Here is a 13,949-nt window from a genome sequence, read left to right on the forward strand (position 1 = left end):
GCAGTTATATCGCAGTGTGGGCATAAACCCACCAGCCTGGATCTCTGGGCAGGAATCATGTTGTCAGCTTTACATCACAAGCTGTTTACATAGAAATGGGGAGAAAGATGTCACAAAACATGAAGGAAAAAAAAAGACATTTCATTACTCCAGTTTCCAACTTCTTTTTAGTGCAGACCAATCCATAAATTACAAAAGGAATCAAAATACTTTAAAATGATTGAAAGAACTCTAAATTTTATTCATTCATTTTGCCAAAACTAAAACTTTTGTTTTACTTTTTAGCTTTCTAAAACTTCCAAAAAATAAAAAAATAAAAAAAATATATTTACCAAGCTTTTAGGCTTTTAAACTCAAGACTTTGTCTCCTTATAAGGAAAGTCAACAGCCTTTGTTCTGAGGTAATTTAAGTGTCTCCACTCTCAGGAAAGTTTCCAAGTTTTCTTCTTAGATGTTTTGTTTTGTATGTTTGTTCTTTTTTTTTTTCCCCCACAGTGCCTGACCTTTCCTCCAAGCTCAATCCTTCCCTCTTTAATCTGTAACCAGCACTTCAGTATGGTTACTGGGCTGGGTTTTTATGTTTTCCTTTAGAGTAATATATGCCTCTATAGTGCAAACAAGGAAAAACTAATTACCAGTCCTACAGCCCAAATTTCAAGATATTTGATCATTGCTTAGTTCAGCATTGTGAACGCTGTGGCTTATATTGCAATATATGGGCACTTATCACCTGTTGAAATCACTAGAAATTAGGGATATTTGGACTGTTGTACTGTCCACCTGTCTCCTAGATCAAAGTCACTGTGTTCAGGAAGGGTTTGTGATACTCGTTACTCCATGCCTGCGTCTTTATCATGGATTTTATCCTGGGCTCTACTACTTCTAAGGGATCTCTGGACATCCACTGAAAGAAACAAGCCTAGATCAGCAGACTAAAATCTCTTTCGGGGTCCCTCCATCCAGGGGCAATTCTGTAGCTGCTCTGCACACACAAGAAAGTTGGAGATCATTAACTGACAGCTCGAAGGTGGCCCCAGGAGTGGGAATCCCCATGCTGCGACAGGCCCCACAGTCACAGACTCACTGGAGGAGAACAGGTAGGGACTGAAACTGGGACCTCCCCATGCTGCGGCACCAGACGGAATGGCACAGACACTGGGCATCTGAATCTCTCCTCTCCAGGATGCAGACACAGAGCAGGACCATGGCTCTGTCAAACCATCAGGTAGAGTTTGGAGCTCCCTCTGGAGCTGAGGCTTCTGATCTGCAGTTTCATAATCACTTCAATCTGACTGAACACAGTGGATAATGAAAGGAGAGGGCCTGGCCTCTGCCACATGTCCAGCAGGACAACAGGCTCAGCCCTTTCCATAGCAGCCCATGCTTAGTGAGCCCAGAATGACTGTGAACTCACAGCCAAAGTTGCATTGCAACTACATACAACCAGGCCATCACCGAGGCACTGGTGCAGTATTCACCTTCCACACCTTCTCCTAGGGGATAAAAGACTTGCTCAGGAAGGGCTGTAGGCTCTTAACAGCCGGGCAAAGCTTTGACCGAGCTTTTCTCCCAGGGATAAATCCCACTTCCCAGCCCCACAACATACTAGGTGAGGTCCCTCCAACCCATTCTGTTGGAGCTGACATCTATGCACCCAGGAGAACAGCCTTCCTGGGGCCATGAGGAAAGCAGGTGTGAGGGACCCTGATATTGTGACCAGAGCACTGAGAAGGGAAGATGTAGTGGTAGAGATCAATCCTGCTCCCTAGCTTGTTTCTGTTTGTGAAGATGGCAGCACTGGATGCCAGGTCTGGGAAGTATAATGGGGTGAAAATGTCAGGGCAAATTCAATGCTGATACTATTATAAGCCTTCATTGTTTATGAACAAATGGTACTCCTTTTGACATAGTGTCACAAAGCTCACATGGTGGTATAATGAGAAATAGCTAACGTCTACACCAATGAGAGGAAGACCAAATATGCCTCCTGGGTAAAGACCTATCTTCAATCTGATTGTACACTAAGATATAGACAAAAATCAGAAAAAATAGTTCATTGAAGAGAGTATGAGGTACTGAGTCCCCTAAAGAGAGGAGCACAAGGCTCTCCGACAGATCATTGGAGCAGGACAGAAGAGCTTCACACCATGATGTCTACAAGGGATCAAATAAAACAAATGAAGGTGGGATGCATGTTTCCTAGAGACAAGAGGGGGCTCAGGATGTTCCTCAGTACAGACTCCGCCTGACTGCTAAAGGATTCAGTGACATAATTCCCACTCAGTTCAACATGCACTGGAGGAGGCCTGTGCTCTTTTGACAAATAACGGCAGGGAACAAAAGGAAAGACAAGTCTCACCGAGAGCGAATGGGTCGTCAACAGATCCAGCTGCCAGGGTGCTGCTGGGAAAATTGTCTCCTGGGATTCCTCTGCAGTCATCACTGGGATAACTCACTGCATCATTCTTGTCCTAACAGCTCTGTTCAGACAGCAAGGTGACTCATTCCAGCATATTTAGACCCTTGCATAACCAATGCCAAAAGGCAAGGTGTAACAGCACTGCTACGCCAACACAAATGCCCAGGGACCAAGTTTGCACTCAAGAAAATGAGTAAGCACACCCTCCAGAGCAGACTGAGAGTATCTCTTAGACCTTAACACCAAAGTATTTTGCAACAGAGATGACCTTGTGTTCTACCTCTTGTGGCAGCTGTTTTACCAAATACAGTACTGTTGAGGCAAGGCTGAAAAACAAACCAGGAATAATTCTACGTTCCCAGCACAAACTCTGATCCATGGAGTTATGCATAGCTCTACAGTGACCGTGGGTAACACTTTGTAGCATCACATGTGATGTGTGATATTGACTAACATCACAGGACCCTTTTGGACCCTATAGAGGTCTTACCTTCAAACCCAAAAGATGGAGGCAGTAGAAGAATGCAGGGCTGCCATTCTCCAGGAAAGCATTTCAGAATGAAAAAAAGCAGTGTAAAAGACACCATCAGATTTAGGGCTCCCCCAGTACTGTCCAAGAAGAAAACCATCCCTGCCTCCTACCGACCCTGAGCTTTTGGCCTACTGGGCCAGAGCTGCCTATGGCTTAGGAGAGCCCTCAAGCATTCTCACTGGCACAGCCTGACAGTAGCTGAAAGGGGCTGCCACAACAGACAGGGGCTGCCACCGTTCGGTGAGACTCTGGCCTTGGAAGATGTAGCACAGCAGATATTCATCTCTGGAAGGGTTAGCAGAAGCAGCTGTGGGTAGCTTTGTGCTGGCGAATGAGCATAAAGTGGCCTTAACAGAGGGCAGCATTTTCCTGTGTTCCCCAAATTTTGCATCTCACTTGGATACCCAGAACAGCAGTTGCTTCACACCTCCCCCCTGCAACAAGGGAAACTCCCCTTATTAAAGGTTCAGTCCCCAGGAAACAGGATGACACTCTTGCCTTGCAGATACATACCACACCCAGCACTTACTTCTAACTAGGCTGGTAACCACTTCAAAGCAGCACTGCCCTGAGTAATGCTAATTCCTTAGAGGGTTAAATCAACATTTCCTAAATAAGAACACCTAGCAAACCCAAAGACTTCTTCGGCTAGGCAGATGTCTGTGCTGAGCATCTCTGACTGTCTGACCTAGAAAAGACTACGAAGACCGAGGACCATGAGATTCTGATGCCTCTTTGACAGAAAAATATTGTTGGGGTGAAAGATGATCTCAGAAAGTGATGTGACTCCTTATGTTTCAGAAAAAGTTGAGGAAAGCTGTGAGTTTGACAATCTGACCTAAGGAAAGTTTTCTTATCCTGGTGATGATGTGCGGCCCTGAGCATGTAAGGAGGTGCTGGAGGATCTCTGCCCATCTGCCTAAAAAGTCCTTTCTCATCTCTGATGCTTTAGAGGTGGTAAAAGTGAAATCATAACCTGCAAACAAAAGGCAAATTATGGATCAGCCTTGAAGTATGAGATTAGATCAGAACCGCTGTTTTATTAAAGGCAAAGCAAGAAACTCTACTTCCTCCAGGAGGGATTGTGCATCTCCACCCTGTCTTAAAACATGCAGGCCAAAGACAGAGTGCTGGTATGTTTTGTCAACAAGGGCAAAAAGCTGTTGCGTCAAACATCCCCTTGTGTTCAAGAACCTAATTATGGCACCAAGTCAACTCTTTCGTTCTCAGATTGTCAAAGAAAAAACTGACTTTCCTAAGATAGACTCATCTCCTTTGTACAGACAAACTCCTGCCATTCAAGCGGGTCACTCAAAAACTGTATTTCTCACTCACCTCAAACCACCTCATCAGCCTCAGACAGTGAACTCAGCACTGTATGGACTGGTCCTTAAATCCCAGACTTCAACAACTTTCCCATAGTTGTCTAGTTAACATATGATACTACCAAAGCAGTTTCTTTAGATCCCTCTTCTTCTCCAAATGGACTACCCAGAATCCTAGCACTCTGCCCTTAATTTCAAGACTGACACATTTCCATCTCTGGGACAGGATTAAAGGGTATCACTAGGAACATTTTTCTCATTATGTGAGCAGATGTCTCTGATCATTAGCTGCTCCCGCTAAATTTTAGTCCATTTTTACCCATATCTCAGGCCAAAGGTCAGAATGGTAGCAAGATCTGTAAAGAGCAGGATTGAAGGTCAAAGGGTCTCCAAGACACATTTCATATAAACTCAGCTGCTTCTGAACCACTTGCCACTTCAGCCACATGCTGCTGAGCTGTGGAGCAGTCAAGTGATAATATTCTAATCTACACAGAAAGCTTCCACAACCTTTTAAGGAGGTTTAAACTTTCACGTTCAGCTGGAGTCCCTTCTTTCTCTACCACTATCAGACACATTGTGTTAATATAGCCAAACGTTCCTGCCAAGCAGGAACTAAAAAAACCCATAAACCAGTACACAAGTTGGACAGGCCAGAATAAAGACACTTATCTTGGCACTGGGATAATCCACATCTCAGGATTCTGTTTTATGTGTGTGTTTCTATGAGATTGCATAAAATGGATTGAGAGAACTAGACCCAGAACAGTTATCTCATTCATTTCACTTGCAAAACAATCATATAAAAAAAGCATGATTTTTTAATTTACTTCAGAGTAAGTCAAGCCATGAAGAGGGTTATAGAGTGCCACAGTTTCTGGGGGAGTGAGAGAAATACTTACTAAACACCTCTGAAAGTTTCCAAAATGAAATTAAAGGTTTTTTTCATTTGTGAAGAAGGACTGGTTCAGCCCTGTCTGCCTGCTCCAGTTATCAGCAACCATGACTTGAAGGTGTCAGAATTGTCTTTTCCACCATTATTACTTCACTACTGGTACAAATGATGCTCAGCCTCAGATCATCTGCAATAAATGCAAAAGCCAATAGGCCAAGACTTAGTTGAGTTAAAGGTCCAATTCAGCTATCTGTTAGCAATAGCAGGTGGCGACCCTCTAGGGAGCAGACACCTAGCTTTTCAAGTAACAAATGAAGTTGAAGTATAATGTATAAAATTTGTTCATGTTAGAGTGAGGCAAGCAGAGTTAATCATTCACAGTCTCAAAGCAGGACAAGAGTTACAATGCTTGGCTGCTGAGAAAGTATAATAAATTTCTTTGAAATACCATGCCTTGCTTTCAGAATTACTTCTTTAAATACCAGTTTTCTAAATCAGTGTCATAGGTAGATTAGCAGAAGGGCACATTGCTGATTGCTTCTTCATTCCAGGCTGATTACAGTCATAAGAAACAAGGTTTCACATTGTGTCCTATCAGTTTCAGAATTGCCTCCAGCACTACAGTACCAGATGCTGCCAGCAGCAGCACCTCTATTCCATCTCTGAGGCTGCAGACACCAGAGAAAGCTGAGTTCTACCTGTGAGTGCAAAAACAGGTAGTCTGGCTTCATCTGCTGATGGATCTATTTGTGAGGCTGAAGATGAGTAGGTTCTGATCAAGCATGTCCACTCAGTGTCTTAACAGCCTCCTCCTCCTAGATAAAGACAAGAGGTGAACTCCAGAAGGTAATGCAAAAGCCATTCATAGAACCTAATGTGTGGCAGTAGGTAGGTAAATGCAGAGCAAGACCCAGGAAAGCCTCGCCTGACCTTAGCACTTGAGATTTCCTCATGGCCAAAGGTTTCAGGCAGAAAACTTCCTATGTACCTCCTCCCTATTATCAGCAGCATTCCTGCATTTTGCCACTCAAGGCCATTAGGGGTGCATAAAAATAGGCACTTCAGCGGCTGTTTTTCCAGCCTGTGGCAATCTGCAGTAGTTGGAATACTCACCTTGGGAGTGGGACAGTTCAGCACTTCAATCCTAGGAGGGATTCTGGCTTTATGGGGACTTTAGCAGGAGAGGTGGAAAACCCTTCTACCCAGAAAACCTCCAATCCTGAAGGTTAGACCCTTTGGACATGCAGGTTCCAGCATGTGCAAGTGGTGGAGGGCCTGGAGGCCAGGGCACCCAGCTTCTTTAGTCCATCAGTGCTTTAATCAGGGTCTTACAGTGCTGGAGAAGATGCGGAGAGGAGCCCACTCTAGTGGAGAAAGATGTAGGCTAGGCAGAGAACCACAAACAGCCATTTCAACATCCAGATCCATCTCCTAGCAGGACATCTGCACAGCCGTGAGCCAGGCTTATGCAGAAAGCCCACAGTCCCATGGCCTGGGCTCTGCACCCTGGCACTGAGCGTCATCCCAATCAAGCTACGAAAGGCTTTTTCCACATGCTAGGCCTGCAGGTTCACTTTTGACCTAGAGCTGCATAGTGTGGAATGACCTAAAGAAATCACCCTCCTGATGTTGGCTGCACATGGCTCTTTCCAAGGAGAGGATAGCAGAGGACATCACAGCCAACTGAGCCAGGTTTGCACGCTCTCTCTAGCTACCTTGGGGCAAATCCAAAGCACACAGCAGAGTGCATGGGGCAATCTCTTGTGCTACCACCCATCATTTAGGGGTTCTGTAGCAAGAGAAGCTACAGAGCTATCAATTCAATTCCTTAATTAAGTAGGACCTCAGGGACGACTGGCTATTTCTGATGGTTGGCAAGCATCAATCCTCCCTTGCTCAGGTCCCTGCTATTCAGTGTCCTCTCTGGATGACAATTGTTCCCAGCCTGCATGCGAGCTGCAAATATCAATACCCTACATTAACAATAGCAACAATATTTAAATCACATGCTGGAGGCTAATTGGCTGAAATTCAAAGGTGACACTGAGAGAGCAACCCTTGAAGAAAGCATTAGAGGTGGAAGTGTTGTTCCAACCTGTCCACGCTCTCCTGCTCTCTGCTTCCCCCTAATCTTGAGATGGCAGATCAGACCTGATTTAGACAATGGGTGTTGGGCTTCCAGGATATCAAAATACACATCTGAGGTCGAAAGTCCTTAGGAAGGAGAAAAGTGTATCTATTTTGAAGAGGTATACAAATGACTGACCAGCTGGACTAAGATTCCAGCTTCCTAATTGCAAAGTGGATTCTCTCCCCAAAACCAGGATGTAGCGATCACTGTTACAACTTGTATTTAACATCTTCCTTAAATCCCCAATTTCTCTAGTCATGGTGTGATTTGAGACTTAGTTCTCTTCACAAAGAATAAAGTATGTTTCTAGCTTCTCTGTTGAAAAGCACACTTCAAACATGACATTTGCTGGCTTAACATCAAAAAAGAAATTAAAAAAGACCCACACTGCCGTTCTTTTATATAGCCAGATGCTTAAATCAATGTTATATTGAAGTCATTTTCATAAAGATTCATGATTTTTTTAACTTCTGATCTTAGCAAAAAAATACACTACTAACCCATCTAGGCATCTGCCTAATACAATAGTAGCTGAATTGTGTAGCTCTTAGTACCTAAAACTTTTGCAGTGTCCTTTACCCAAGTAGACTGGATTTCATTCTTCTCCTGCTTCCACACCTTTCCCAAAGCTCTTTGCCTGCCTGCCATGGAGTCAGGGTCCCCAGATCACTCAGTTTCTCCCCACTGCAGCCTTCTAGCTCATTTCTCAGAAGGTGAAATGAGTTTTTAAGATCAATGTAAGGTATGGCTGAGGAGAAAAGAGAGGACCACAAAGAGTAATAGCCATAGTCCCCTGCTTGGCTCCTCTTTTTACAAGGGTCATAGCACACCAGTGTACCCAATACCCAACAACATCTCCAAGCAAAGCAACATGCATTTGAGACAGGGTACTTTCACACACATTTCAAGGAGTGTTTTGCTCCGCTTGCACTGCCAAGTTTAGCCCAAGAGTTCATATACTCCCATTGTAGTGAAGAGGAGCATTTCCTCTCCATATTTCAGAGATGCATCAGTGCTCTATATATACTTAATACTTTTTACTTTAGGCTTTTACATGCCATACAAGATGTTGGGAAGAAAGAAGTCCTCAAGGGAAGGAGTCTGAGTGTCCAGCTAGTCCCCTACAAAACATACACCCCTATCTAAGGCATTTCTGAAGTGTCTCACACTTCCTTCTCTGTGTGTGCATGCACTGTCCCACACTGGATGCTCTTCCAGTGTTCATTACTTGAGTGTGATCCTGCAAGAACAGCAGCTGGGGCTTCTCTCTTTACAAGCTTAACAACAGCACCCCAAGTGCACAGAAGGCACAGGAATGTAATCCCAGGGTCATTTATGCAGAAAAAAGGAAGGACAGAAAAACTGCAGCAGCAGCATGCTGAACTCCTCCCTCTGAGGGCCTGTGAGAGCTTTCCCCTGGGCTGCATGTTGCAGGGATTCACTATGATTCCCAGTTGGCTCTACAGACAGTGCAGGGATCCCAGCCCTGTCTCTCGGACTCGCCATTCTCTGGCCCTTTGCCTCCTTTTTCTCTTGAATTGCACCTTCAGATGCCTCGGCTCCTCTGTACAAGGGAATTTGCACAATTCCATGCAGATGCTCAGCGAAGGGCAGATAACCATCAAACTGGTTTGTCACTTATGCTGTTTCTTGTGAACTCTCACACCCATGGTATTAGCTAGTGGTAACAGAGAGAGCGCAGGACACCTCTAGTCAGAACCAAAGGCCCATTCTAACATCCTTCTGAGCATTTGAAACTGGGAACAACTAGGCAAGAACTGAGTTTTTCTGCTAGAATTTGTTTTACTACAATTTAAGTATTGCATGTATATGCTTTGGCTGTTGCCTGCATTGGCTAGGGGGAGGTGTATTTAGGGTTTGGACCTGTGCGTTATTGCATCTCTGTGCCCATCCCCTTGAGCATGTATGTGCACATAATACTGTGCCCCACACATGCTAAGTACATGTGGCACAAAGGAAAATGTCCCCAGTCTCTGTGCTGGCTGGGGCACAGCAGTGAGAACGGACTTCAGGGACTGCCGGTCTCTAACATCTCCAAATGCTGGGCCCAGCAACAGCTCCAGGTGTGAGCTGAGAGCCCCACTTATAAACATTTTCACATATGAGGCCTAAGTCCTGTAATTGTTGCTCTATCATCTAAGAAAAGCGAAGATTTATTCTCAGAATAACTTATTCAGGCAGTGTGAAGTATCGGCTGTTCCCCCAATAAGGCAGCAGCTTCCTGACAAAAGTCTCCGGGGGGGGGGGGGGGGGGTGTGTGGGGGGGTCATCTTCCTGTTTGCAGCTCCCTGCCCTCTGACTCTGTGAGGAAGATGATGACAGTGGGGGAGAGGAAGAGATAACTCCATGCCTACGCTGAGGCTTTAAGGCTGTCAAAGGCTGTATTTTGGTCAGTTTTCCCAAGAACCTAGGATAAAACTGTGCAGTGACAATCCAGGCTTTGCAGCTGATCCTTGAAATATTCTGCTTCTGCTGTCTCAGTGTGTGTCTCCTCGCTCACACTCCTCTGACAAGAGCAAAGAGAGATGATTGTTTGCCAGTTCACTCCCTTGTCTCCAAAATATCTCCTCTGTTCCCATGTGCCTTTGGCCTGACACCTCAGAAACTGCCAGGTCAGAAGGACCCATTCAAATCATCTGATGTGACACCTTGTCTAGCCCAGGCCAAAGAATTCATTTCATTCCCTGCCACTGCTCCTTTCACTCCCATATGTGGGATGCAGTGGGGTTCATCAGTTGTCACAAATCTTTCCATCAAGGAGACTTTGGTCAGGTCTCCTCCAAATATCTCCATGAGAAGCCCAGGGTCTCCTGTCCTCACCCCAGTGACACTGTAGCTGTGCTGCCAGGCCACTTTCCACCAACCAGGCTCCCGTGCATCACCACCACCCGGAACTGGGCACTGCTCCTAGCACACTCGATATCACCCTCCTCTTACTGCTCAGGAGACTCCTGCTTATAAGCTTATGCCTGTCTCTTCCTCAGAACCTCCCCTCCAAGGCCTGTATTCAGCCGAGTTATACCAGACACGTCTGTGCTGTCGGATATGTCAGATCATCCCCTCTGAAACAAAATGGATGTGGTTCTGGGGACGATTTGCTCCAGGGATGGCTCCGTGAAGACAGTGTGGATGAGACTGCTCCTTCCAATACTATCCCAACAGACGGGGTCACTACAAGCGCTCCTCCATGCCCTTCCTCTGGGTTTTAAAGCACAGAGCACATTCTCTGCATCATGCTGCAGAAGCATCATGCTCTGACAAAGCTGTCCCTGTGACCTGAGAAACAACTACAAATATAATGGTCCAAAAAAGCTCAGAGGAGAGCCAGACTGAGAGCTATTTGGACCCAGGCATTTTGCTCTGGTAGACTCTACGCTGAGCAGGGGGAGCACAAGACACTCATCATGACTGGGCCAGGGGATGAGAATTTGTGGAGTGGGTGCCTTTAGCAACATAGATGTCTATGGTGACAAATCTGTTTCAGGGTCGTTGCTTACCCCGTAAGCGTGAGCTGACATTGAGCTGCATTTTCTTGCTGCTTCTCTTTCTTTCATTGCTCCACATCTCCTGCCTTTGTATCTCTCATCCATCCTTTTCTTGCTCTTTCTCCCACCTTAAATATAAAAAATAGCCTACTGTGGGAAGCAAAATAGAGGGACAAGAAAGTTGTAGGGGAAAAGGTAAAAGAAAAAAAAATGGAAGGAGCAGTGGGGTACTCAGAAGGGCAAAAAAGTAGAAAGAACTAGAAAGGGGAAGAGACTGGAGAGTGAAAAGCAGAGCAGGGGACCACAGCTATGGGAAGAAGATGGGGAAAGATGTGCAGAGAAAACCCAGAAAGCTGAAGTCAGCGAAATGCAGAGAAAGGAGAGAAAAAGGGGAGTCTGGGAAAGAAAAAGGCTATTCTGGCTGGGGAAAAGGAGTCAGCAAGGGAGCAATGAAAGGGGGTGATACCACAGGACTTTCATAAAACTTAACAGTGCGGACCCAGCTCACACACATCCTTCACAAGGCAGGCAGATACCACAGCTAATGCTTAACCAAGCAGCTGGTGCCGAGGTGGGGAAAGCAGCATGTTGAGGTCTGGAGGTTTTTTACAGGTGAGACCAGCTCAGAGAGTGTTAGCAGCTGCCACAGACATGATTTTTTAGCAGGACATTTCCCTGGCTCACTGTGATGCCTTCAGCCCCACTGCCCTAGGCTGGCTGATTCCTCCTCATTCATAGTTTCCATTTGCTTTATCAGTCACTGATTTTGCTGGTCTCCCTCATTTCCTGCTCCTCCAAGCTCCTTGACTGTGCTTCCCCACTACTGACAAGCCTAAGAAAGAAGTGCAGGGTCTCAGGCATTTCTGGTCTATCCGTCATTTCAACACCATCTCCTAGGAAGCAGTGACAGTACAGACAGAGCCAAGCTGCCCCAGCACTGGCAAGAGGTGCAGATGTTCAGGGACACTTTAGAAGCTGAGTACAGTGTATCCCTGCTAGGTCTTGATGGCAGCTCCATAGGAGCTAGGCTCTGTAGGACCCGGCTTCTCTTCTTACCTGTGCCTGGGCTGAGGCATGAGCTGATAATTAGAGTGTAGCAGCTCCCTGATAGCATCTTTGCACAGGACTCTGTAAATAAAGAGGCTGGATTACAAGCGTGGTGATAGAGCCATTCCCACCTGCTCACTGGTATTGCCCCACCAAGGGCAGAGAAAAAAGGCATTTTGACAACTGAAGAAACTGCATTTTTAAATTAAGGCTCCAGCCCTTCACTTTAAACTATGACACATGTGTACATTATCACATTGTCCCCTGTGGGCTTGGAGTAGAAACCGCCTCTCGTACCGCTCCGGCAGCTTTACCTGCGAGGAGAATGGTTAGCTAATTAGCCTGGCATGCATGTGGCTGCATCGCGGGAATGTTTGGCATTGGGGCCGATCCCAGCACCGGGGTGCCGATGGGAATGTGGGCCCCACCCTTCGGACTGGGATAATATTTTTCTAATGCCTTGCACTGGTTGGCTTTGTTTTGCTGAGTTGTTGCTATGCACCTGAGGCTCCGCAAGGGAAGTCAGCTCTCTAGAGGAAACAGCACTGGCAAAAAGTCACCAAATCATTGTTCTGGCTGCATTCTGTGTCATGAACAAACACATGAATCTGCACTTGTTTATCGAGAGGCACAAGGGCAGGATTTTGCCGGTTATCCGCAGAGGTGATTTGTCTATTGGACCTGCTAGTCCCAGTGGCAGCAGTTAGCCCCAAAAACAAAACCAGGAAGAGACTAAGTGTTCCCATACAACTTCCAGCACAATCAGCAGCCCTCCTCGAAAGCGCCTTTCAAACAAGAAATGGGAGAGGGAAAAAACAATTAACACTAGAGACTTTATTGAAAAAAAAAAAAAAAGACAATTCTTCCATTAATCAGACCCTTATCAGCAGCAAGGTGATATAAAGCCAGGGTTTAATTGGAACCGAGCAAATGTGTTTGTGCTGGTGTGGAGAGCCTTGTCTATGCGAGCAGGAATGTGGCCTGCATCCTGTTTTCTTTACTGATGGGGGAGGAATCCGTTCCACAATTCCTTGAAAGGCTGCAGCATGTTTTCCACCAGCTCCATGCTGGGCTTGTGAATTGTGTTCCTGTTTCTTAGCATCCTGGACAGCAGCTTTGTGCTCAAAGGGATCCTAAAACACTGGCTATGTTTTTTACAAAAAGAGAAATCATTCCTTCCGTCGGTAGCAACAGGTGTCACGGCTGCTTGGCACCATGAGCGCTTTGTGCTCCTTCCGATTTCCTTGGTATTGTAGAAGGACAGACAATTCCAGAAGCAGGAATATTTAAGATCCCAAAGCTGGTTTATTTACTACAAACTGACCCCATTATTCACCTGGGCCTTTGCAATAGGCAAGATAGGAGAAAGTGAGTTTGTAAGGGACAGGGAGAAGCCCCTTGTGGGTTGATGCAAGTGGGATTCTGCTCCATCTTGCAAGATGCTGAGCACTTCCCTGGGGGATCTGAGTGCCCTCAGCTCTTGTGGAGATCCATGAAAGACAGTTGTCCTGGCATCCTGCAGGGGAGGGTCCTCTGAGCCCTCCGGTCCTTCAATCCTTTCACGTACCTTTGGGGCACTTCTTCATTGCCTTCTTTGTGGTAAACTCTCAGGGACAGTGTACAACCTCTGACAGCTCCATGGCTCCATCCCCTGCACTGGGAAGGATCTCTGTGATTCACTGAGGTCTTTCCTCCCTGTCAGGGATGCTTTTTGGTTGATTACAGCTGTGCTTTTTTACAATAGCACTTGACTACCTTGTCCCACGGTGCTGCGTTGAAGCTCCAGAGAACTGTCTCTCTGCTTCAATATCACAGCGTAAAATATTAAGCTATCTTTAACATTGGAATACATAGAATCTATAAATGCCTTTTCGTGTCTTCTGAGTCCCAACCTCTCAAAAAGGAATCACAGTCATGTTTTCATCCTGCTTTTTGTCAGTGCAGCGACTGGTGTTTCCAGTGATGACTGGCAGGACGAACAGCCTCAGCCCAAATCCAGCAACCCTTCCTGCGTCAAAACTCCATTCAGTTTGGATGGCAATGTCACCAGCCCAAGCCTCCCAGGACTGTACTTGGAGCACTGGCCACACAAAT

Source organism: Dromaius novaehollandiae, chromosome 23, assembly GCF_036370855.1.
Source record: "Dromaius novaehollandiae isolate bDroNov1 chromosome 23, bDroNov1.hap1, whole genome shotgun sequence".
Taxonomy (NCBI): Eukaryota; Metazoa; Chordata; class Aves; order Casuariiformes; family Dromaiidae; genus Dromaius; species Dromaius novaehollandiae.